Source organism: Ambystoma mexicanum, chromosome 10 (genome assembly GCF_040938575.1).
Source record: "Ambystoma mexicanum isolate Mex_15411 chromosome 10, UKY_AmexF1_1, whole genome shotgun sequence".
Classification (NCBI taxonomy): Eukaryota; Metazoa; Chordata; class Amphibia; order Caudata; family Ambystomatidae; genus Ambystoma; species Ambystoma mexicanum.
This window is the reverse complement of record NC_090932.1, coordinates 1170835375-1170862125: the sequence shown is the minus strand read 5'-3', so window position 1 is coordinate 1170862125 and position 26751 is coordinate 1170835375. Positions and strand designations below refer to the sequence as shown.

The window sequence follows — 26751 nt, the reverse complement described above, 5'->3', positions numbered from 1 at the left end:
CGCCTGGGTCGTAATGAGGGCCATGGACTTTGTCCTGAGGTTCAACTGGTGTGGTAATGTTTCTGGGTTGACTGTGTGACACCTCACTATGGTAATGGCTTTGTTAAAATTAGCTCATACCCACTTGCTCTCTGTTTAGGGAGTGTTGATTTGTTCCTCTCTAAAATGGAGAACAATGCATGCTCATCGTACAAAGTGAGTGGACACCCCATAACTATGGTGGCAGATTTCTGTACAGCAAATGCTACAGCTGATAATGCCTGCTCATATGGGAAATGGCCTTGCATTTCTGGCTCCAAAAGACCACTATACTATGCTAATGGCTTGTGTTTTTGCGATGATCGCTGTGCGAGTACTGCTGTCATGACCTGTCCATTTGAATGTGAGAATAGAAAGAATGGCTTATTTTAATCTGGGGTTGCTAGCACTGGTGCACTGTTGATTGCTATTTCTAGGTCCTCAAAACATTCTCCCATCTCCTCTGTCCATGCAAGTGTTCCTTTGAATTTTGTGTGCTTCCTTGAGCGCCTGAAATAGGTGTCTGACACATGTTGAATAATCGAACACTTATATTTGGCAATAGTTGCATAGGCCTAGGAATTGCTGCATTTCCCGGTTTGTTTTAGGCTGTGGTGGGTTCCTCACTGCTGTGGCTCTGTCTGGGATTATCTTTCGCCCTGCTGATAATATGATCTGTCCCAAGTACACCACTTCTTTCTGGTAGTATTTTAGTTTGTCTCTGTCCACCTTGTACCCTTTGTCTGCAAGTATTGTCAGGAGTTGTACTGTATCTTTTCTGCACAGTTCCTCTGTTGTGCTGAACACTAGCAAGTCGTCTACGTGTTGTTGAACTGTACTGACCATGCTGATGTTTCCCAAGTCCATCTGAAGAACCCTGTTAAAAACACTGGGTGACTCGCAGTACCCTTTGGGCAAACAAATATGCTGGAATCTCTGCAATATGAAAATGCTGTCAGGTATTGGGAGTCTGGATGCAGTGGTTTTGTGAAAAGGGCATTTTAAGATCTTTCACCAAGAAGTAGACTGCATCAGCAGGTATGTTGCACAATATTGACACAGAGTTTGGCACTAGTGGATATTGTGCTTTCACTATATCATTCAGAGGGCAGAGATCCTGTATGAATCTCCATGATGATCCCTTTTCTTTCTTCGGGGGATAAATGGCTGTGTTGCATGGTGAGTCTGAAGGTACCATGATGCCTTGGTCGAGCAGTGCTTTGATTGTGTCATACATTTCCTCATCTGCATCTTTGGACAATGAATATTGCTTTACTCTGGGGAGTATGGCACCTAGTTTGAGCTCGATTTTAACTGCTCCTATGCAAGTCAGTCACCCTACGTCTTGTGTGTCACTGGTCCATAGTCGACTAGGTACTTGGGCTAAGTCCTTGTGTATCTGTGATGGTGCTTTTGCAGCTGTCAGTATTGTCTTTGGTTCTTCCTTATGCTGTATCGCCATGTGACAGGGTATGGTGATTTCCAAAACTATTTCTCCATCTGTATCCATGTTTGCAAATAGATGTTCATCAGTGACATCTCTCAGTGGCAGTGTGGGGTCTATGCATAGTACTGTTCTTCACTCCATCCCTTCCTCATCTATGCCTGATATGATGACTGTGTCTTTTCTCATAATCACTTCTGCAATGTGCAATGTAAATACCGTTCCTGGAGCTTCCTTGTGCGTTACTGCTGGTCTGAATAAAAACTGGCAAGTGGAATATCACTTTTTGTACACCTGATAACCAATCAAAATGGTCACTGCATATGTGAATGAAGCCTCGTGTAATGGTAATACTCGTACTGTGCTGGTGCTGCAGAGTTCCTGTATTACTGTGGTTATCCTGTTGAAATGCATGCATGGCGTTGAACACACTATTCCTTTGTTCGTGAATGAAATGGTCATGTTAAGCCTTTGAAGGAGATCCCTCCCTAGTAAGTTCATCTGTGTTTCTGTACTGTACAATAATGGTCCGACTATCTCTTGAGTCCCTATAGTGAGGGGTAAGTCTTCAATAAAAGGAACCCTTACAATTGCAGAAGAAAGTCCCCCCTTCCCGCCCCCCCCCCCCCCCCGAGTGTCCATGCTGGTGCTTGTCTATGGCTCCAGTGTCTACCATAAAGATAAACATTCTGTTCCGTATCTTCACTGTCACTTTTGGCTCCATGTCTGCATCAGGAGTGATTGAGATAACTGGGCACATCAGGGCTTGCTGTGGGCTCTCCTATTCCGTGTAGGTATTAGATCCTAGGAGTGGAAAAGCACTGCTTCCTAACACACTATCTCCAGTGTAATGTGTTACTGTCCTTCGTGAAAGGGCACTCTGTTCAGATTGTACTGTAGTGGCCTGTGCTGGAGTTTGTTGGGTGACATTCTGCATTACATGTGGGGATGGGTACTGTATGGGCTGTTCCTGTGTGGGTGTGATCATTTGTACGTGGCCTACGTGTCCCATCTTCCCGCTTGTCCAACATGCTCCTCCAAATCGAGATTGTAATCCCCCAAATCCTCACCCTCACCTATTCTGTGAATTACCATTTGCCCCTTGAACTCCTCCCCTATCCCATCGACTGCTGTGATTGTCCTGTGTATTAGTCCATTTGTGTGTTGACCCTGACTGCTTTTCATCTGTAGGGCTAGTTACTACTGCTCCCTCCATACTGACTTTCGCTAGTTTATTTTGCACTAGTTTAGCTTCTGCACGCTGCACTTTGCCTTTCGCTGCCTTTTCATTCTCGCACTTGGGTTTACAAAAATGTACTATGTGTGCATGTATCTCACCCCATCCGTTCGTTTCCATACCTAAGATGTTGTCTAATTCAACTTGCACTTCAGTAGGAAGACCTTTTCGAAGTACATGGTAGAGAAATGGTGTATTCTTTTCCCACGTTTCTCCTGTCTCCTCTTGCCACGTTTCCTGAATGGCTTGGATACACAATGCAGGATCTTTGTCGTGTTTCAATATGCGTGCCATTATTGTGCCTACATCAGCTCTGTCAGGGTATACCCTTCTTAATTGCATGGTCCGTGTATGGGATGCATTATCAAATGGAGCACCGTCATGTGCATCACTTTCTAATCGTACTCAAGGGTACCCTGCTCATTCCCAAATTGTGTTTATCTGATCTCCAACTATGCTGACTAGTAGACTTTTCATATCCCCATTTGCAAAGGTAGTCCCTGCTGTATGGTTTTCTACTGTACTGATCCACTTACCTGCCACCGCTGTAAGAGGTGGCAACATTTTGTTCAGATTATTCTTATCAATATGTGTCTGTGGTATATATTGCGATCTGCCCCCTCTCTTCTGTGTCAATGGGAACTGCCTCCCTAATTTTAGGCAATAATGTTTTACAGCCTTCTTCCTCCCCTTAACCACTGCCATGGTTCTAGGAAGAGGCCTTAATCATCTTTCCCAAGGAGTCCTTTATTCCTGATCCTGTTCAGTTTCCCAATTCTGCTCACTCTCTTCCTGCTCATCTTTATTTTCACTCATCTCCGATTCATAGTCTACCAACCTGATGCTCAGGCTCTTCGGTTTCTACATTTACGTCTTTAATTACTGCCTTGTGCAATTTCAATAATATTTCTCCCGTTGCCCATGTTTCTACATCTACCATAGGGCAGGTCCCCTCCCTTTTCCTCGTCGTCCTATGTAATTCTTCCTCTCTTACGTATCGCTGCTTCTAAACATTTGCACGCTTTATTTTCTAATTTCACTATCGCCAGATCTCGCCTGTTGCTCAGTGCACTTGCTCCCCTTAGTGTGTTATCTTCAGAATATGCTGGGGGTTTATATCAGAGGTTTGTATATCCTGCAGCTGGGTTTAAGGGATAATGGCCCACTACAGGTTGGGCTGTCGGCTGCGCAGGTGCTGGAGCCTGTGCCGACAGGGTGCCTTTCTCTGCACTCGTCTGGGGTATGGACTGCACCGGAGTTGAAGCCTGTGTCATATTTGCACTACCTGACAGGGGCGGGGTACATACACCTTCCCCTTTCCTTTATTACTATGTTCACCTTCTTCATAGAGCTTCCAGAGCTCTAATATACTTTGCCTCTTTTTCAGCTTTTTACCCTTATAGTTGGACAATAAATGGGTATACAAGTGCTCTATGACACTTTTGTTGTGCGTGCCCCCAGCTGGCCAGGCTGTACAAAATGTCCCTTCTGTTCCTACCGCCCCCTCCTGATTATATTTAATGATCTTTTCCCTATACTTTGGTAGCTCCCTGCACATGTGCTCTAATGGAGTACTCATTTCTCTTCTATACAAAGAAACACAAACACAATTGATCTATATAGCTCTTTGCACAAAATCGAAATGAAAACAATGCCTTCACATTATCTCATAGGGACGCCCCTCTGCAGCGCACTCCTAACTTGCTTCAAAAGCCACAAATTGTAAACGTCAATAGAAAAACCACACCTGAGCACAAAAACAGTGCGCTCATGCACATAAACAGAAATTTCCAAAAACCACAACGCTCCCAAACAGTCTCCACCCCAATCTTTTCCCCACTCCAAATATGATCAACATTTGCCTCTAATCATTCACCACTATGTAAATATATACAATGCAAGGAAAAAATCACAGTTCTACAATTTCTACTATTCTCTGCCTCTCACCACGTACCGCTGGTGGAAGGTACAGTCCTCGTTAGTGCAGGACCTCCCACTCTCATTTCTAAAGCAGCGCTGCCCCTCCCTCCTTTACTGAGGGATGTGTACACTTCATTTAACACATTTAAATTTTACATGACATCACCGCTCCCCGCTACAGGAGCTCTCTTCAATTTCTACTACAAGGAAAAGAAAACAAGATAGAGCAAAACAAAACACCCCATGTGGCTCACACCGTCATTCACTCAACTTCCGCATTTATACTCACTTCCCTGCTGCAGTTCTCGGATCAGGTGCACTGGCTCACTATGGTCATCCAAAGTCATCTGAGGCTCCCTCTCCCCACTAGAGCGATCAGGGAGGCCTTCTGGTACATCCTCGTGATTTTGTGCAGTCTTCTGCTCTCTCCATTTGTTCATATTCTGCACAAAAAAAATGCCCGCTTTTATAGTGTATTACAGAAAGAAAAAGACATCACATTTTACAAATCACTTACATTTTTCAGGCTTCTGATTCGCCCGCCTAATTTGCACTATAATTATTATTAATAATAAAGGCTTTATTTGGTTCAACAGTAAAGAAAACCTTTTTTGCCTTAATATGGACATTTAAAACCAAAGTAAGCCAAATTAATTCATGTAAATGCAAAAAAAGGAAAAGAAAAGAGGAGAATAAAGTGGAACAAAAAGAGAGAAAAGTGGAGAAACAAAAAGAAACATTGCTAATTCTTAAATCATCCAGGCCTTGCTCTAATCACGTCCTCGTGGTCCACTTTTCCTTGACTTAAGCAAGACTTGATTCTTGAAAAGATTTCAATCAACAGTTTCACTAGTGCCAGGATGAGTGAAATATGGTTACTTCTTAGTAGTTCCAACCCCAAACCTCTTCTGACCTTCTGACATAGTTCTTGCTGAATTCTATCATAAATTGACATCTTTTGTCCTCCATTGTCGGGCAGAATAAGACCAGGTGCTTTAGTGACTCGACGATGCCCTCAGACCAGCATATTCTGCATGCAGGCTTAGAGGGGACTTTTGATCTAACACTGAGTATCTCACCAGTTGGCCATAAATTCAATCTGAATCTGAGATAACAATCTCTAAAGTACCAGTTTGAGCGTTTCCATACATTTCCTAACTCTATTGGTTTAATCTAACCACATGACTAAATTAGATTATTAAAAATATTAATTTCCATTGAGCTCATCTCCGTTCGCACGTTTTATAATTGGATAGCTCTCTCTTAAACATGTATCAGCTAAACACAACTTGCAATTGGTTGCTTCACAAGAAGTATGAGTTGAGCGAATGATTACGTACATTTCAACCATTCGCCTTGTGACGTGTGACAGTGTGGCATTGAGATTGTAACCTGACATCCTTTGCCGTTGACCTAAACAGTTTAGCACCATCACCATTTTACCATTCTCATCATTGTAAACCATTTATCTCTGGTACACTTTGCAATTCATCGTTGTGAACATTAAGTTTCTCATGATTTCATCTATCCTGTTGAGCTTTCACGCTGGGACTTAGCTGCTTGCGAACTTCATTCTCTTACAATGACAAGGATATGTGTCTGTATTTACATGCTTATATTTGTGGGTATCTATAAAACATGTGACTTCATGAAGGTGTCTTTATTTCTATTATGTAAATGCAGTGAGGGTTATGTGTGAGCTTCTGGAAAATAAATCAATGAATCCCAATCAATCCTACTTGATGTGTAATGGCTTTCTGCATGACTTCTTCCTTAACAAATGGAGCATTATAGATGTGCTGTATCCTGCAGAGGGCACAGTTGTGTCTTATTCGCTCTGTCTTAACAGGCTTGTCTTCCACCAGGAATTGCTCTGCTCTTCCAGGCTTATTACCGTCATTCTACTACATTTTGACATACTGCTCAGGAACACGATTTGGTATAGGACTTTAGCCTGTTTGCCTGGGAACTCAACTAGACCAATATATTTGAACCAATCAGAATGCAGTGTTCTGTTCTTTTAGCATTGGGCTTGCTATCACATTGTTGCTGTCTCATGATCTCACTACCGCATCTCGAGCTTGGGAACTGGTTCGCCTCCCTGCTCTTAGCCAATCACTGTGCAGCATTTAACTGTGTGCTCTACAAAGTTACAGTTGAGATGTGTGTATGCTTCTTTGCAAAGGTTTGGCTGATACTTTCTGCTGTGGGGGTGAGGATTTTCATCCTTGTGAGGTGGCCAACGAGATCTCATGGCCTACATGTACTGCATGCTCAGTTTAATGTAAAGGGCTGTTTTATATTTCCCTAATTGATGTTAAATGCAGCTGTACAACAGTGTTATGCTTGGCTATAGGGTGAGTGGCTGGTCATGCTTTGTTGGGACTTCATAAGGGAATCTATGTTGGGTGTGTGTGTAAGGCTGCTGGCTTCCACGCTGTTTGATCATTTTTACAAGGACTTTCGCAGCTTGTATTTTCGTGCACGTTTAAGGCACTAAATGTTCTCTCCAATGCTGTTCTAATCCCCCACATTCTCATATTCCCCAACAGGATTAGGATTAAACCTGTAACCATTTGGATCAGACGGTGGTCTAAGGAGGAATTGTCCGATTACAAAGGTGCTGTCACTGATGTCCTGAGGGGCAATCATAGCAAAACCTGGCCATGGAACACTTATATTAAAACCATCCTAAAATTGATAGGGTTGGGCCATTTATGGGATACACCCGAGACCACTGATGTCTCAAGCATTAATGCTGTGAAGAACGTTTATTCAAGTGGGCTTTAGTAGATCTACTTGATCGAGTGTACCAGCAAACCCTCACTACTCAATATATGAGATTTAAAACTTCCTTGGGTTTAAAAACTATCTCACCTGGATTGCTGTGCCCTCTGAGAGGACTCTCTACACTAAGTTTGGCACCCTCCCCCCGTGTGTGTCCTGAGCAATCGGAATTTATATTACTCCAATCTGTGCCCAATGTGTAAGACTTCACCTGAAGATGAATTCCATCTTTTCTTTTTGTTGCCCCTATTTACAGGACATCCATCGCTCTTTGTTATTTCCCTTGTTTAACATTCGGACCATAATTTATGCACTGGCCCTGTGAAAAGATGCCCATAGAGAAATATGTGTCTTTGCAGCATCAGGCTATCTTGCAAGGACCTGGAATAGACACAGGAAATGTATGCTGTAAAATGTTACGTAAGCACTTTCTTGGTTGTATATTTAATCATTCATGTTTAGCTTATTGTAGTACTGTATTCATTTTTGATCAGCTGAGGTATTGTTCTTAACCACGTTTTTTTCCTTGTATTGTTTTATGGAACTGGTTCAGAAATAACCACAATGATGACGATGATGATATTAAAGAAGGTTGGATCCTTCTGCTGTGTACTGGTCCTTTCTCCAGCTGCACTATACCCCTCTCCTGTCTTCCTATGATCAAAAGGATTCTAGTAATGATCTCCCTGGTGTGGCTTCCCCATTGTTTTCAAAGACGGATTTATGCTCCCAGCTACTACACCAAACCCTAGAGGATGTATACCTTGTTCTACTGGGTGAGAAGGAGACAGACATTCAAGCAGAAACCAAAAGGGGCTTCCTGGGCAAGCCCATTATTTGCTTTGATACCTCCAGGCCCATACGCTAACACACAAATGGTTCTGCAGCACGTCACAGTGGAAATAAAGTGAAAAAATTAAATGTAGCAATTCAATTTTAACTGTATACTTTCCTCTGCCACTATATCTAACACATCTAGCTATATATTTAAATGTATCCAGATCACTGCCACCAGGCCACGACAATATACATTTTAAGTCCAGGAAATTTCATATGTACGGTGGATCTAAAGGGTGCTTACTTGAATGTGCCTCTATTATTCAGTAATGAATCAACTCTTCCAATAGATTGCTCTGCCTTTTGGCCACATTTCTGCTCTGCTAGTGTTCATGAAGCTTATGAATGCTGTGGCAGATATGCTCAGATTGAGGGGTCTATACGTCTATACTCATCTACACAAATGGCAGGTAAGGGGTTTCTCGCCAGAGGAACTTTCCAGGAGTCTTCAGAACGTACTTAACTTTCTGTTCCAGTTTGGGTTCTCCATCAATCTCCCCAAATCAGAGCTTTTTATAACCCAGATTTGTATTATTTTGAAGAACAGGGATGTCCATTTCGATCGGTAATCACACATTCACAGATGGGCAGGGATGTATTGGGAGCTTGGGGGAAGATTTTGTTTTAAAAATCTGTTCAGCCTGTCTCCAGTTGTTGCACACAAATCAACCCCAACTTTAACAAATGTACATCAGTGCTTTATCCAAGTCTGCATCCTCTAGGCACGTGTCAAGGTCTCTTTCCCAAATAGCTTTCACCCAGAGTGTATCCTTATGTGAACTGGACAACAACCATTTATATAATGGGTTCATACATTTTCCACTTTCATCTAGTTCATATAGCAGCGCAAGTGTCCGATGCGCCACTCGCTCCCCAGGTAAATCCAGTCAAAAAGTCTCTGCAGTCTGCACCAATTGTTAATATGACAGAAAGGATCCTGCGTGTAGTGCGTGCTCAGACATCAATTCCGTAAATTGCAATAGCACGCAATTTCCAAACCTGTCACCCCATGTGTCCACCTGCAGCATCTCCTCATGAGTTGTATCTCTCGATCATTTCAGCAAAATGTGGACACCAAGGGGACATTTGGGGAATACATAGCATGTAGTCCCAATAACTTGAATGCCCTCTGCCAGAGTCTCTTACTTAACTGCAAAATGTAGGGGCGACATGGGAAGAATTTATCATCATCCCAAAGGACTTCTTTTAACATAATAGGGTCTATGGCTTTCTGCATCTGTTCCGTGTCTAGGTTAACTTTGTCCGATAGCCACAAGGAGATATGTTGGAGTTGACCAGCAAGGTAATACAGCTCAAGTGCAGTAGTTGTATGCCACTGTCCTCATAGGGCAAACAGAGTGTCCAACAAGATTCTCTGTCTTCCTATTCCCCAAAGAAGTCTGTTATATAGTGTGTAAGTAATTTTCATTTCTAGGGAATACAATGCCACTGCATTGTCCTACCCTGTAAGAATGTATATAGTTAAGCATGATTCTCTGTTCTGATTGGAATGGTAGCTGAATGGAATGAGAGTTGTAGAGAGAATGCTGAGGAGGCGAGTTGAAGCAGTCGAAGAGGAAGAAGGAAAGGGAGAGGCTAGTGTGTGAAGCTGGGGGCTGTTATACCCACTTGCTGTGAGGTTACTTATAAAGAAACAACTGTTCAACTGCATGGCAGCGTGGCTTACCTTTATAATAGCGTCCCAAATCCTTACAGTTTAAAGTCAGAAAAAAGGACTTTGGTATATCAAACGGGACATTTGTGAAATAATATAACAGGAGAGGAAGGATAATCATCTTAACCAAGACTGCATGTCCTATCATTGATAAGGATAATTTCCCTCAGAGTCCCATGGAGCGTGACATGCCATCCAACGCCTGCACTGTTACGCTCATGTGAGTCCTTAACATTGTGACAGATAGTAATCCACAAATATTGCAAAGAAATATTCAGCCCATGTTATTTCAAGTTCAGGCAACAAATGACCCCCAAGCAAAGCCAAGGCAGTGAGCGGAAAGTGACAGGATATACCCCCAATTTATAGCTATGCCGGAGAGTGTAGAAAAATTATCAAATATCTCTAATATGTATGTTAGCTTTCTTTCCTGGATCTAAATGTACAATAGCATATCATCAGCATGAAGGAATATCAGGTGCTTAGTTTCATCTACCAGTATGAATGCCTCAGCAAATTCTGTCCTAAGAAATTCCACTTACTGTTCCAATGTTAGAAAAAATAACATTGCAGATAGTGGGCATCTCTGTCTGGTTCCATTTTAGTTTGGTCTATTAGGGGGCCCTAAAAGTGCTACGTTTAAGCCGTAACCATTGTCATTAAAATTAGGAGCTTTAACATAAGAGCTTCAAATATGGGCTTTGAATGAGTGCCTGTAATGCTTTTCTAATGGGGATGGCATTTGAGGAGGGATATGCAGTTAGGTTATTGAATCCCTGCCATTCCCTGCCCCTTAGTCATGCTTGGGTGACTGTCTCTAAGAAAGCTGTCTGGAAACAAGCCAAACGTGCAGCCATCTTTGAATGGCAAAGATACCATGCACCTCATATGTATAATATTTTTTAAAATAGCTAAAGTATTGATATTATTCACTTTTATATGTTATTCTGTATGCTTTTTTTTACTTGTTTGTTTCATAATGCATTCAAAGAGGACATGTTTTCCAACTGTCAATAGTTTCACCTATTTACGTTGAAGGATAACGCTAATCTTTTTAGGAAAATGCATTTAGGCTCCCGTGCAAATCCCGTTGGGGGAACACACTCCTCCCTTTTGGCAACTGTTGCATTAGCTGAAGCTCTCTGATCACCAGTCCAGATTGTACAAAAACCTCCGCAAAGCAATCGCTACAAAACCCCAGGTGTACGTGAGCCCACGAATTTGACGGTAGGTCAAACTTTTTAATATTAGCTGGTTCAAAGGGAAGAAAGGCTCGGGGAGTGAGGGGGGGGCACATTCCAAATCTCAACTCCCGAGCAAATGGATTTCTTTATAGAACGAAAGAAGAAAATATAAACAATGTCCCATGCCATGTGTCAAAGTCGGTACTGCTCTGTCTTCAGTGGGGAGGCAAAACTCAAGGACAAGTGCAAACAGTGGGGAAGAAATGAGTGCTGCTTGCAGTCTAAAAGCAAGGAGCCAACAAAGAGTCAGACACTGCAGTGGTGAGAACCGAACGTGCTTTAGCCAGCACTGCAGAATAGCGCTGCCGCTCTGACCTTGCTCAGCTTTTGACGGCAGCTCTGTTGTCCCTGGAACCCCTCTCCCCGACAGTGCTGACCGGTGAAAGCAGCAGGTACACTACAGCCTGTCACATGCAGCAATAGAGTTTAGTGTAGCACAGCTGCACACTCACAGTTTAACCAGACAAGGCGGAGGTGACCTATTTTTTTCTTTGAACAACTTCATTGAAGTCACAGCAACAATACACGTCCAATAATGCCCAATTTATTATCACGAGTGCAATTAATTACTGGTCATGTACTAAAGCTTAAGGAAAATATTGATTTTGCGAAAATAGTGTATATTTTTAATTGTTGCATTTATTTTCTCTGCCCTAAATTAACCCTCACCCAAACCAAGTAAATGTGCAAATAAAATTGTAAAATGCTTTTTAGGAGGGACAAAAAGAACTATATTTGAAAAGTAGGACTCTTGACAATTCTCATGCTTTTCACGTGGTGCGTGTCCTTCACTGTTAAGAACAAGCATTGGCAAAGACAACACTTTTGGCTTATGTGTAAGTATCAGACATTTGCCAGGCACTGCTATTAGATGCTCATGTCCTCACACTATTTTGTACCTGCTACCATCAATGGTAGTTAATTCCACTATGGAAGGGCATTGCAAGAGCCTTTCCCATGCCTACACAAAAGCCCAAACTGTTGGCATTTCCAATGCTCGTTTCAATTCCCATGATTCAGAAATAATGCACCCGGTAGTGGTGGCTGGTGATTTTATTTTTATGGTGTGGCATACATATTTCCCACGAAATATTGTGAGCGACTAAGCATAGCAACGGAGCCCAGCTAAGTCAGACTGGTCTGGGGGTCTCCCTGCAGAGAACATTTTTTAAAGATTGTGTTAAAATGGTGTAATTTCACAGCACATGTTTTCCAAAAAATTGGTAAAACACCTTACAATTTACAACCAGTTATGTAGAGTAACATTAGAAAAAAAAACAAAAATGCTAGGTCACCAAAAGTACATAAGAGCATTTGACAACATATTTTCATGCTGCCGCGACCCACAATATAGGCCAGCACTGACACTGTAAAGCAAAGCTTCATTGTGACTGTGCCCACAATATATGACATCACTGCCACTGTAAAAAAGCGTTTATGATGCTGGTGTCCACACTGTATGTCATTATGTAAAAGGCCCTCCTGTCACTGTTGTCCACACTATATGTAATCATTGACAATCTAAAAGGCTTCTAGATACTGGTATCCACACCATATGTTATAATTCCTACTGTACAATGCTACTGTGGTGCTGGAATCCACAGGTCTGGGACAGCAAGTGTACGGAAAAGGAAGGAGAGGGGATGGCACCTGTCTGGTTTATCCATTCTGTCACATGGGTGAAGCAGAGACAAATGAGTGTCATTCATTCAATGCTTAAAGTCATGTCCCTAAATAACCATATAAACATATGCAAATATTTATTTGGCGACATGACATAAATAACACAATTAAAGGATAGTTCCGGGACTTTTTTTTTATTGTCCCTACGGTTCGGCCATGTGTTTTTAAGCATAACTCGGTAGATCGTAGAAAACTTTCCTATGGACCTTACCCGACTTTTCGTCCATTAACGCACTCGAAATCAGCCGCCATTTTCTGATAATCCTATCATTTCCCCCCATCGCCCTGGCTCACCTGCTTTTGCGGCACTAAATCAAATCCCCCGCCCCTGAAACAGACTTTATCAAAACATTCATATTCCCCGCCTCTATCCGTGACGTGACTGAGCTGCGTAGGCAAACACGCCCAGGTGTCTTCTACGCGACTACACACAGAACCCGGAAACCAACACAGATCAGCTCACAACACAGCGCGCCACAATTGGGAATATGAAACTGTACTTTTAAATTAAACCGCAAGATTGTAAATTTGGTAAAGTACATTTATTTGACATCAAATGTTTTGAGAATATTCAGCGATTTGCATTTTTATTTGCTCACGTTCCAAAAAGTTCGTTTTGAGGCACAAGATGTTCCTTTGCTGCACACAGGGTCTTAGATCATCTCACAATACAGCGCCACAATTCGGAATATGAAACTGTGGTTTAAAAGCAAACGGCAAGATTGTACATTTGGCAAAGTACATTTATTTGACATCAAATGTTTTGAGAATACTCAGCGATTTGCATTTTTATTTGCTCTCGATCCAAAATAGTTTGTCTTGAGGCATGCGATGTTCGTGTGCAGTATACAGGGTGTTGGTTTACGATAAAGTAAGCTCTTCGGTCGCACTGATAATCGCATGGCTGTTCCAACAACGAGGCAGTAGGCCACCACAACGGTCTGTATGTTGCATCTAGCCGTTAGTACCGCGTAAGGGCATAGTTGTACTTGGCGATCGTCCCATAAAATGGTCAGGGTGGTAACGTTGTTCACGCGGAGAAGCAACTGGCGGTTGAAAAACCCATCCGCCGGTGTCTGGTACTCGTGACACATACAATAATGGATGATGTACCTGTTTGAAAAACATAAAAAATGAAATTAGTCTCACCATCAGATCTTTATTAAAATTATTCATTTTATATATTAGGTCAGGAAATTATTTCATAGCTAGGACAGTGCAACTGGGTATTATACGTCAAGGGGGGGCTGTAGGATACTGAGACAGTCCCCCAGTGCAGGGGTTGACAGGGAGGCAGTGCAGGTGGAGAGTGGAAGGGCCCAGGACCGAGGTCGCAGACAGTGGACCAGTTGTAGCAGGGGAGAGGGAGAGAGAAAGCAGAAGCAAAGAGGAAGGTTTTGAGGTGCTTCCGTAAAAGGAGATGGTTCTCCTCAAGATAGTGCGCGGTACAAAACAATATGCCACATAGAACGAACAAGTACAACTTAACCCGTCTTTAAAGCTACTGTATAGTAATTAAATTGCGGTATAAACTCATCTAAAGAGTTACTTACATTATATTTGCATTTTCCATTGTGTCTGTGCGTAGGGCAGCCCCGAAATACCACTCCTTCTATGCCGACGTTATTTCTTCTAATGAACGAACATTAAATGGCTTTCGTTTCTGAAATTATATTCATTATCGTTTACGTTATTGCACCACACCCCCAAAAAGAAGTCTTTCGGGATGGTCCCGGCCTGTCAAGGTCGAATAACAATAGAACCTTATACTGAGTCGTGGGCCATTCCGGCACCCGAGCAAAAAAATCAAAGCAGCTGACCTACACTTTGAACAAGCACACATTCCTAGTTAGCTACATTCAGTGTAAGGCCATCTCACAGGACTTGAAATTTACACTCCATCTTTGCATTTTGTGTGCGTGTATTTGCAGCCCCAGAGAACCATAAATACGGAGACATTCTATATATTTTGAAAAATGATTTATATTACTGTTTGGTTTAATTCAATGCGCAAATGAACAAGGTTGGAGAGACACATTGCATGTACACTGAGCAATCACTTTTATTTACACAATACATAGCTACACATATTCAATGGGCCTGCGACATGAGGAGACTCGAGAGCAAAGTCACAGGTGACACCCGGGTGGTTCGCACTACTGCACGGTGAAGGGAGGGGCAACGGTGGAGAGACACATTGCATGTACACTGAGCAATCACTTTTATTTACACATTACATAGATACACATATTCAATGGGCCTGCGACATGAGGAGACTCGAGAGAACAGACAATCAAATTACAATCATTTAAACCGTGATGTGTATTTCTCAATGAGCTCTTCTTTAGGTGGACATGGAACAGAGGCAATGTTGGGTGGCAATGCAGTTGTCCCCTGCACAGGTTCGTTCACAACTCCATGTATGTGCCTATCTAGGACATCAACAATAAGTCTCTCAATAAAGTCATATTGCATATCCTCAAACACTGGTTTGATAATCCATTGTTTACTTCTTTTAGTGAAGGCCTTATTGTAGCGAAGCGTCCCTAAAGTTCCGGTCGTCCTACTTTGTTGACGGCCAACATTATGGTTATGTGCCAAGACCGCTAGAAGAGTCCGATTTATCATGCCCTCCATGCCAAAATGCAATCGTTTTGGCCTGTACTTTAGGCACATATTGTGGAACACCTCCAAATCTCCTGTGTGGCAGAATTCCGTGAGTCCCCTCAAATCTCTTGTTATAGTTTTATCAAATACAATCTTTTCAATGGCTTTGTGAGTGGGTGATGAAGGAATCAACCACTTCTTCTTCCGTGCCTCCTCTGTGGACAAATGGCCATGTTCACAATTGTGGAAATGTTGGTTTGTGTTCCAACGGTGAACGTTGGTACAGTGTAGCATTACTGACCGCCATTTTTCCAGTAGAATTTCCAACGACCGTCCACATGTTTTTGAGCTCCACCAAAGATGGTTGCTGATTGACTTGGACCACTGTGAAATACCTTGCATATCTTTTTTTTTACCTGCAGCCGACATTTTTTTATTGATTGTTTTTGCAAGATGCCAAACGTCAAATTGGTGATTTATATTTTTGTACTCTTCTCTCATTGTCTTGGCAATTGAAACGTGTCTGTCCGTGGCTATCAGGTCGATCACCATGCCCCGCGATTGTAGTTCTTGCAATGATGCTACAAAGCCAACTTTCTCCATGGCCACTGAGGATGTACTTTGTGACACCTGCACGACCACCGAACTCACAATTTTCTTACTTTCCATGTCCTGAAAGTGGTAGGTGCAGTACTTGGCTGAAAATCCTGGGCTGTCGCACTGTCCATCACCGGCTAGCCTGAACCGTTTGCCCGCGAATGTACTATCAATAGACATTTTTTCCATTCTCCAAGCTTCGCTAATGGCTGGAAATAGATAATCGGTTTGGTATTTGTAGAACTGAGTTTTCGCAATGAAATGGATTCCCACAAACTGAAAGAAAGACTCTAACTTTTTAAAACTTGAACCACTAAAAAGTGCAGCCGCTGCACAAAGTAGATTGCCTGCTGGCAGTTGCCCCAGCATGGGTTGTGCAGACCATGAGAAAGGATGATATTTTGTACAGGTGGCATGTATTTTAAGGTTAGTGCCTCGAATTGCACGAGTCACATTAATCAATGGCTCCCCACATACTTCCCCACCAACCGAATGCCCACATTTCATCCGAATAATAATATCAATCAAACAACTATCGAATACAATGAATTTGGCCTCTTTCCTTATACTGTCACTCTGCATCCCAGCTGGTTCGGCCTGTAACGTTGAGGACATGTCACTCACATGAAAGGTAGAATCTCTGATATCGTCTTCCGCTATGTTCAGTGATATTGATGGTGTTTCATTGTCGTCCACTTCATTCTCTTCCATTGCAACATCTGTTCCTTCTCCGGCGATGGGTGAATAAAACAATTTCTTCAACATTCTCGCGGTCTTAGTTTTTGCGGGTGTGGATTCTGTGAATTGATCTCCGACTGCATCCGAACTACCAGGAGGACATTCACTATCAATGGCTGGTGGTGGTTTAGCTCCGTTGTCAATCACTTCATATTCTTCCCATTGGCACGATGCATCTCCAGTCTCAAGTCCCTGCCAAAAGGTTTGACAAGCAACATCTCTCGTTCGCTTCACTGCCTGTGTAGATCTAGTTCGTACACCCACTCGCAACTAGAGGACAGATTGGAAAAGGGATGTTCAGTTTAAACACAACTTACAGTATTGAACTATTAACAGTGAAAAACAACATAATATAGTGACCAGGACACTAACCTTCTTTTGCATTCTTTTCTTTGAAACTTTCTTGCCTCGAACTTCAACATCAGGACGCTGTTGCTCCGACTCGTGTGTGCATGTCTCCACTTCCTCTTGCGCTGCAACGACTATATTTTCATGATAAGCACATCCATCACGCACTGACGCTCCATCGACTCCCTGAAACATAGAACTTTCATTAGTATGTATAATAATATCGAAAACACAAAATGTACTTGGGGACCAATACACACGTACATCTCAATAGCAAAACACGAATGAACGCTTTGTGTAGAACATTCAAACGACAATTATTCACGCATTGTTGATCTAGTTAGAAGGAACTGTCAAGATCCATACCTCGGGCTCCTCATAGACTTCCATTGATGATATTATTGAAGATGATGCTTCAGTAACTCCCTGAAACACAGTAATTGCATTAGTATGGTTTTCTATTTTGTTAAAAAGAACATAAACTTTGTGCAGGCGTCAACGGCTCATCTAAATAGACCTGCACAAATGATCAGTTGTCTAAAATAAATAATGGATATGTAAATATGATTCGATTTGCTCGATTGTTGGAAGTGTCACCACCCAGAGATCTGCATCAACTACTAGGGGTGATGTTCTTGTAGAAGAAGCTCCGTCATCTCCCTGAAACATAGTACTTGAGTTAATAAAGAAGGAAGTATAGCGGATGTAATCACGTCATATGATTTCGCTTGATCGAACTGTCAGTATCCATACCTCGAAATGCATAAGAACATCAAGGGACGATGTAACTGCGGTGCACACTTCTGCAAGCTGTTGCGCCGACCCGTAACTGCATGCTCCCCCTTCTTCTTGGACTAATGCTCCATCGACTCCCTGAAACATAGGACTTTCATTAGTAATGAACACAATATTGAAAAAAGAAGACACATAGGAGGGCGACGACAGAAGGACATATCAATGGCTAAAAACGAAATAAACATTGTGTGTAACAATCACGCTACAAGAATGCAAGATCTGATGATCTCCATCGATGGAACTGTCCGGAAACGTACCTCGAGCATCTGAGTGACATCAACGGTAGTCGTCAATACGTTGGACTCCTCAGCATCTCCCTGAAAGACAGTACTTGCATTATTTTGGATAACAATAATTATAACTGAAAACAAAGACTAGAGGACGAGTACAAGGGTGTACCATTAGGTAAAATAATTACACGATAAATTAAAACTATTGATTTACATGCCTAAAACAAGTCAGTGGCAGAATAGCCAAGTAAGATTACCCGATAGGCGCTTGAAGTGGCTGATGACTGCAATAACGACACGGATGGAGAATCTTCCGCCTTCATATTGAGTGGATACATAAATGGGGAAATTATTGTTAGCTAATGCTACACACTACCGCAAGGCCGAGAGATAAATACGTAAACTTGACTCACCAGTGGAGGGATGTGGACGAATAGAGTGGGAATAGCGGTTGAGAGCAATTTTCGCCTCGCTCGCGGTGTGTTCTTCTTTATTAGCAATGATGTGGAGTACATTTCAGAGGTAAAGTGCCTGCTGCAGATGCGGTATCGATCACCCCTCTTGTCCGCAAAGACTTCTAGGACTCTGCTTTCAAGCTCAGACGGTGGATATCCGCAATATCGGACCCATTCTCTTATCTGATCTATTGTCTTAGGGAAAACATGCATTATAGTACCTTCAGATTTATTATGGGTCTTCGAAGGGCAACCGCCAATGGAACAGGCAGGCATTGTGGAAAGTTCTGAAAAGTAAAGATCAACAATTCTCTATGAATACCAATGTAAACTCAGAACATGTGACTAGTTCCTTGCATGTACTGTCTTGAACGAAAAGAAATTGGACGCAAAATGATTATGGTACATGGCCTTACCTTGAAGAACAAACAGTTAAATGCAGGGATCAGAGTAGTTTCTTGTCGTAGAACAGGGAGCAGTTCACAGGTTGCAAACTGACGAGTTTCCTCGAAGTGGTTACGGAAGTTCACAGAGACGAAGAGCAGATAACCAGCACCTTCACGGGTTGACTAGCAAAGCCCAAAGAAGTGCTCATTAGAAATATGAAGTGGGTTATAAAGAATTCGAAACAGGGGTGTGTTTGTGAATGAATGACGTGTATATGTCTTGGCATTATGCGGTTTGCAGGGGGCCGTCCAGCGTGAGGGGGGATGCTTGGCAGGAGACACGGGGTCTGGAGGTAGACATGGGAACAACAACCCATGCTCTATAGACCACTTTGAAGTGTACATGCTATTTGGCACCTCTTGGCCTTTATCGCTCCCTGACAGCTCCACTTGCCAGCACAAGTACCCCGGTGCGAACTGCCTTTGATAGGGCGGGGGGTGGATTGGGGCGGTGGTCGTGCAGACAAGACACAGGAAGACTCGTGAATGGAGACACACTTATGTGGATTGCAGGGGGCCGTCCAGCGTGAGGGGGGATGCTTGGCAGGAGACACGGGGTCTGGAGGTAGACATGGGAACAACAACCCATGCTCTATAGACCACTTTGAAGTGTACATGCTATTTGGCACCTCTTGGCCTTTATCGCTCCCTGACAGCTCCACTTGCCAGCACAAGTACCCCGGTGCGAACTGCCTTTGATAGGGCGGGGGGGTGGATTGGGGCGGTGGTCGTGCAGACAAGACTCGTTTGCCGCAGGGCCTCACCAAGGAGAGGCCATCTAACTGCATGTAAGAGGCAGGCTGCAGGATCTAGTACATGGAAGGTAGGGGGGTGAGTTTATAAATACCTCACCCTCCCAGGAGAATATATGGGTGCAGTTCACCCTGGAGACCCTGGATGCCTAGGCAGTTAGTCAGCAGCAGGCTGGCCTGTGGTGGCAAGGCGACACGGGCCAGAGGGGGTCATCTCTGTACCCGGTGCCCAAAAGGATGATTTATTATGATCAACCATATTGATTATTTACCTATAACCATGTTTTGTATCAATAAAATCCAACGGCCTTCCTTTTATTGCCAACGCTTGAACAAAGTGGAGACACACTAGATTCATTTAAAAAATCAAAACAACCATTGTTAAAATATATGTTGGGTTTTATTTTAGATCTTAATTTCAATTGAACATAAATTATAAACATTACACATTGTAAAGTTCCGGTTGCAGCACATCCAGGGAAAATCCGCGGTATTGTCCACTGTCGCTGGGGAAATGTTGTCTAATGGCAAGTACCGCACAGGAAGGTATTACTCTCCGAACGCGGTGTCCGAGCCTCCGTGAAGCCACCAAGTGAAGCAACGATAGGCCACCAGCCTGTACCACCTGTGAAAACGAAAGATGCAAACTGTATTAAAATGACAAAACTTTCTTATCACTGTCGATTCAGGTAAAAAATGTCATTCTGCTTTGAAAAAAATTCTATCTAGAAAATGCACAATATGGAACCAATTTACATGCATTCGAATGATATGTAGATGTCATTTTATATGTGGGAGACGACCATGACATAGTAGTGGCATCACTGACATCAAAACCAGAGTATACTTACTCGTTACTCGGATTACGCGGACGAACAGTGCCGCAAAGTTCGTGCATAAGCACCATCATCATCCTCAACACGGTCCGTGAGAGGCAGGCTTCCCTGAACTCTGGCAGCTCGGTGATGCATTGCGGACTTGGCTCGCCTTCCGAAATGTAGGCCAAGCACCCGGAATTTTCACGGCAGCAGCAGTTCTCCTCCCCAGTTGGCATTAGCTCGCACCGATTGCACGTGCACCAGGTGGAGACGCCGTCCATGCGACATGGTCCAGGCTCTTCATCCGTTGACTGGTCCTCCCAACTGCCGTCCGAATCCCCATCGTTTTCGCGTGCTTGCCTTTCCAGTAGTTCCTCCTCGGTGTACTCGGGCTCGTACATATACGGCATTATTGTAGCCATTGTGTGGTAAAGAAAGTAAAATAATTTACAGAGATGGTACAGGTGTTCACAAGGCCTAGAAGCGGCGAAGGTAGCTGACCAGAGCACAGAAACGAGTCACAGAATACTCAAAGTAACACAGAGAGAGTAATGGAATCGAAAATCTGCTGCTGTGTGTTGTGAAACGGTCTGTTTATACTTATTGAGGAAAGAGGCGTCCTGCCATTTCCATGGCGACACTTCATTAGCTGAGGCGCAGCGATTGTTGACACGAAACGTGCTTTTGTGTTGGGAAATGGGCGGTACGCGTCTGCTGATGTCAGGCTCAGGGGCGGGGGATTTGATTTAGTGCCGCAAAAGCAGGTGAGCCAGGGCGATGGGGGGAAATGATAGGATTATCAGAAAATGGCGGCTGATTTCGAGTGCGTTAATGGACGAAAAGTCGGGTAAGGTCCATAGGAAAGTTTTCTATGATCTACCGAGTTATGCTTAAAAACACATGGCCGAACCGTAGGGACAATAAAAAAAAAATCCCGGAACTATCCTTTAAGCATTTGTTTCAACAGTGGGGCCTACCGAAGTGTGGGAGTGGCCTAACCTAACAAATATTACCATGTCTTACACTGACCAATTTGTGAAGAAAACTTGCATTACAGAGCGTAACATATCAACAAAGCATCAAGATGGTCAACTGTTTACATCTCATACTTACCCACGCAAAGATGCACTGCAATGTACTAAACCTCCTCCCTACTACCTCCTCATTGTTTAGAATTGTTTGGTACCTCTAGTATGCAAAGAGTTGCCATGTACCTTTCAAAAAACCCATCTAGTCTTTGCAACATATTCAAATTATGCTAAAACCTAAGGCAGCATACACAATGTCAGAACAGATATCCCACAACCCGTTCTGTTGGTGCAGGTCTACGTCCCTGAAAGTAAGGGTACGTTTGAAAAGAAATGTGGGTAAGCAAATGTCTTTGGGAAAGATCTTTGCTTGAATATGACAATTCTCTGCAACCCTACACTCACATTGTCGGAGGCATGCATGCAAGGCATTGGTATTCAAAAAGAGATACATAGTGTTTTGGAATTCATAATATACCTCTTGCTGATGCCGAACATCACAAAGCTACAGTCCTATTACCCCTCCTCCTACCAGTGCCCTCTTCTTTCTGCCACATGGAAGGTAAGAGCTCAAGACATTATTTGCCCAAGATCACAAAGATGCACTGCGATGTACTCAACCTCCTCCCTACTACCTCCTCATTGTTTATAATTGTTTGGTACCTCTAGTATGCAAAGAGTTGCCATGTACTTTTTTAAAAAACCATCTAGTCTTTGCAACATATTCAAATGATGCTAAAACCTAAGGCAGCATACGCAATGTCAGAACAGATATCCCACAACCCGTTCTGTTGCTGCAGGTCTACATCCCTGAAAGTAAGGGTACGTTTGAAAAGAAATGTGGGTAAGCAAATGTCTTTGGGAAAGATCTTTGCTTGAATATGACAATTCTATGCAACCCTACACTCACATTGTCGGAGGCATGCATACAAGGCATTGGTATTCAAAAAGAGATACATAGTGTTTTGCAATGTGCTTTCCTGGGATAAGCACTGGATTTGCTTTTTGCCACTCCCCATCTAACGTTGGGGAGACATATGATATTGGGAGGATAGGTCAGGGGCAGCGTGCTCGCCTTGGAAGCAAGATGACACAGAGCAACACAGATTTCGATCCTTGGGTCCACGCTTAGAAACCTCTGGGTATTAAGCGCCTTATAAATAACCTATCATATCATATGTTGTTTATAATGCGTCTATACACAAGTATTTAAAGCGCGACAAGGCAAGGGAGGGGAAACAGAGGGAGGACAAAAAACAGCGATCTTACTAGGCCTAGTGACATTCAGATGTTGCAAGTGCAAGGGGGAGTGGAGAAGTGCCCGGGGATGGGGGAGTGGGAGGATGGAGAAGTGCAGGACAAGGAAAATGGAAACAAAAAGGAGTGCAGCCAACGGGTGGCAAGTGCCGGTGCTCAGAAGTGCAGACAACGAGTGTCTAATAAGTGCAGAAGAGGGGACTGTAGCATTACAGATACAGACCTCAAGTGTAGGGGGTGCCAAGAGGCAGTGCGGTTTTGCAGCAGAACGGGCAGGGATCTGGGCCCTAACTCTGAGGGTGGCCAGGAGCCCAGTCCATGGGTCAGACAGGAGATCAGCAGGGGAGAGGAAGAGAGAAGGCAGAAACAAAGAGGAAGGTCTTGAGGTGCTTCCGGAACCGTAGATGGTTCTGCTCAAGTTACAGAGAGGCAGGGAGGCTGTTACAGAGGGAGGCTCCAGCCGACAAAAAGATCTGACCTCAACTTGTTGCTTGGAGAAGCGGCTGACCCTCACTGAGTTGGAGGTGGAGGAGCGGAGGGCCCGAATAGGAAGATATCTCGGTAGAGAGAGTATGAGGTATTGCGGTCCCTGGCCCCAGAAAGCCTTTTGGACAATGCAGAGGGTCTTGAACTTGATCTTTGCCGCCACTGGGAGCGAATTAAGAGATTTCAGTGCTGGAGAGATATGATCCCTGGACTTGAGGCCAAGGACAAGTCTTGCAGTCCTTTTCTGGATGAGTTGTTAAGGACAGAGTAGAAGCGGGTCGATTTAGAAAGAGGCTGTTGCAGTAGTCCAGTCTAGAGTGGTAGTTTGACTTCTTAGAGACGTCAGAAATGTGAGGAGAGAAGGAGAGTGTGGAGTCAAAGATGACACCGGGGTCCTTCGCCTCACAGGTAGGAGCAGGAAGAGGGTCCAGGGTGGGCGGCCAGATAGTGAGAGGAAAGGAGGGAGATGGTGATGCGATGAGGAGGATCTCTGTCTTACTGTCAATTAAGGCAGAGATCATTGGCGGCACACCACTCCTGGATTGCGGACAGACAATCCGGGATGAGAGAGGGAGAAGAGGCTGCTGAGGGGAGCCTGAACAAGAGCTGGGTATCATCTGCATAGCACTGGAAGTTGGAGCAGAGAGAAGCTATGGGGCGGGCGATAGGTGCCATGTATTGGTTGGACAGCCAAGGAGAAAGATTAGACCCCTGGGGAACACCACAGTTAGAGAGAGGGATAGAAAAGATGAAGGACCCAAATTGGACCTGGGAGGGTTGGTCAGAGAGAAAGGAGGTCAGCTAGGCCAGGGCCTGATCAGTGATACCCAGGTTATCATGAAGTCGGTTGAGCAGGATGGCATGGTTGACAGTATCAAAAGCAGAAGAGAGATTGAGGAGGATAACGACAGAAGGATGGTTAGTGTTGAGGTTTAAGAGCAGGTCTTCACGGATGTTCAGGAGAGCAGTTTTCGTGCTTCTGGCCGCTCTGAAGCCAGACTGATGGTTATGGAGACAACCAACAGATTCAGTGTGAAGGTTAAGCTGGGAGGTGGCCAGTTTTTCCAGGCGTTTGCCAAGAAAAGGAGTAATGGAGATCGGGCGATAGTTAGCCGGGCAGGAGGGATCAACTGAGGGTTTCTTAAGAAGAGGGGGCACAAGGAAAGAAGTGCTTCAGGGGGAGGGAAAGGTTTAGATGACAAAAGAGTGGTTGCAGAAGTCGGCCAAGGCTGGAGCGAGGGTGTCAATGTGGTCCTTGATGGTTTTGGATGAACAGGGAAGAACTTATTTTGACGAGACTTCCATAGATCGTACTTGTCTAGAAATCTCGTCAGGGGTGAACAAAGGAAAGAAAGAGAAGGGAGGTGGAGAGGCAGCCACAAGAAGGCCAGAAGTAGAGGAAGAAGGAGTAGAGGAAGAGAGGGTGGATAGGATGTCCTAGGTTTTAGAGATGAAACGGGAAGCCATGGTCGTACAGAGGGCCTGGGAGGGAATAGGAGAGGTAGAGACTGCAGCAGGATTGGCCAGCTCCTTGTAGATTTTAAAGAGTTCGGCCGAGTTGTTAGATGCCGCAGAAATGCGGGTTTGGATGTGTGCTCTCTTCTTAGTGTGGACAGAAAGTCGGTACTGCTTTTGGAGTAGGCGGCAGGCCAGTTTGTGAGAGGGTGTACATGATGCCCTCCATTTCCTCTCAGCACTTGCAGTTTAAGGGTGACAAGGTTTGAGTCATACCCAGAGTTGCACTTGGCTTTGGGCTTCTGGTGGATCCTGAGTCATTCTGAGTTTGAAGGAACCTTTGCAGATGCAGAACAAGGCTCATTAGAAGCTGTGCATAGTTTATTTGTTCTGGGTAGCTCATTTGCAAACTTTACTGCTCTGTCTTAGGCAGCATTGTGCCAAGAATCCTATAGGTGTTCATGCTATATACAAACTCCATTCATATAAATATGGAATTGCCCTGTCTCACATAATTGCAGAATTTAGAAGCAGGTGAAGCTACGCTGTATTCTGTTGTCAGCAAACTGCCCATTTAAATTGATATAACTAGCAATGCACCCTATAGCCACACCTAACCTATATTTACCACTGGATCAGAGAGCCTACACTTCAAATGCATGCATTTTTCAAGTAAAAGAGGATTTGCCTGCACTCCATGAACACAATGATCAGCTTTTCATAGCTAACGTTGTTTGCACTAGAAACTTGCAACCTAAACCCGGTTCAGAGATACGTTATCATACATGCCAACCCTCCCCATTATTTATATGAAAATATTGCTACTGTTTTCGTTTCTCATATATGTGTTCACGCTTAGCCACAAGATAAGAACTCCAGTAACAATCACTCTAGTGCAATGTCGTTGATTAAATGGATACAAAATTCGACAATATGACATTTTTAAAATGTAATTATCCTCTAAATTGGATGTGGTCGCAACCAAAAAGAATCATAACAGCAGCACATGTTTTGACTTTCTGTCTTTTTCAAGACTGTATATCACATGTGAATATAAATTAGAGCAATTTCCTTATCGTTATTCGTCATAAAGTAATGGATATCTTTGATACATTTCAATGTATGCAACAATTGGTGTAAAATCAATAATGCATACCACATTTGGGAGTCCAGAGTAAAAGGAAAATAACGTGGAAAATTAAAAATGCTTAGTGTTACGAAATATCACACAAAATCTTAAATAACCAATTAATGGGTCAGTAACATGGTGCATAATATTGTGCTGATAGATTCTGATGATAATTCTACAATGAAGAATGTTAGTTGAAAGAGTGGAGTGGACTATGCACCTGCATGCCTTTCTCAATGACAACTTCCTTTGGGATATTCATGCTTGGTACCCACACCACCATCTCAATGAGTGCGAATTAAATTCATTCAAGTATATAACCTGGAGTGATATTAGTTGAATGTTGGGTGATGTGTGTGGCCAACGCCGCTGCTAACAATCAATGTTGTCTGTTGCCAGTGATTGGTAGACCAAGAATAAAACGCTCACCTAAAGTTCTTGCATATTCAGACCTGCTGTCTATTTAAGAAAATGCACACGTAAGATTTATTGAAGAGTTCAAAGTCAATGCTAAAGTTTAGTGTGTCCCAAACATATAGAAGTCAATAACGTCAGGCTTGTTGCCTTCCCTTGCCCAATATGGCCCAACATCTGCCAAATTGGAGTCGATTTGGCATGGATTTCAAAATATAGATCAGAATTTTCAATATCATTTATTTTCCTCCCCCTCCATTTTTAAGCGTTGCATATCCGTTGTCACAATCTATTGAACAAATATAATTATGGATAAATATAACTATGACCAAAGGCTAACTCGATCTGTAG

At 43.3% G+C, this 26751-nt stretch overlaps 1 protein-coding gene and 1 long non-coding RNA gene across 4 annotated transcripts in view; one reads left to right on the top strand and one right to left on the bottom strand.

The window, feature by feature from the left end:
• LOC138492131 (uro-adherence factor A-like) overlaps positions 1-26751 on the top strand; it is a 1977591-nt gene that overhangs the window by 973152 nt on the left and 977688 nt on the right. The gene's annotated exons all lie outside the window — the stretch shown is intronic.
• LOC138493297 (uncharacterized) overlaps positions 1-26751 on the bottom strand; it is a 29353-nt gene that overhangs the window by 2314 nt on the left and 288 nt on the right. Inside the window, exon 2 of the long non-coding RNA XR_011276360.1 lies at positions 4909-5062. This is a non-coding gene — a long non-coding RNA (uncharacterized lncRNA). The remainder of the gene's footprint in view (positions 1-4908; positions 5063-26751) is intronic.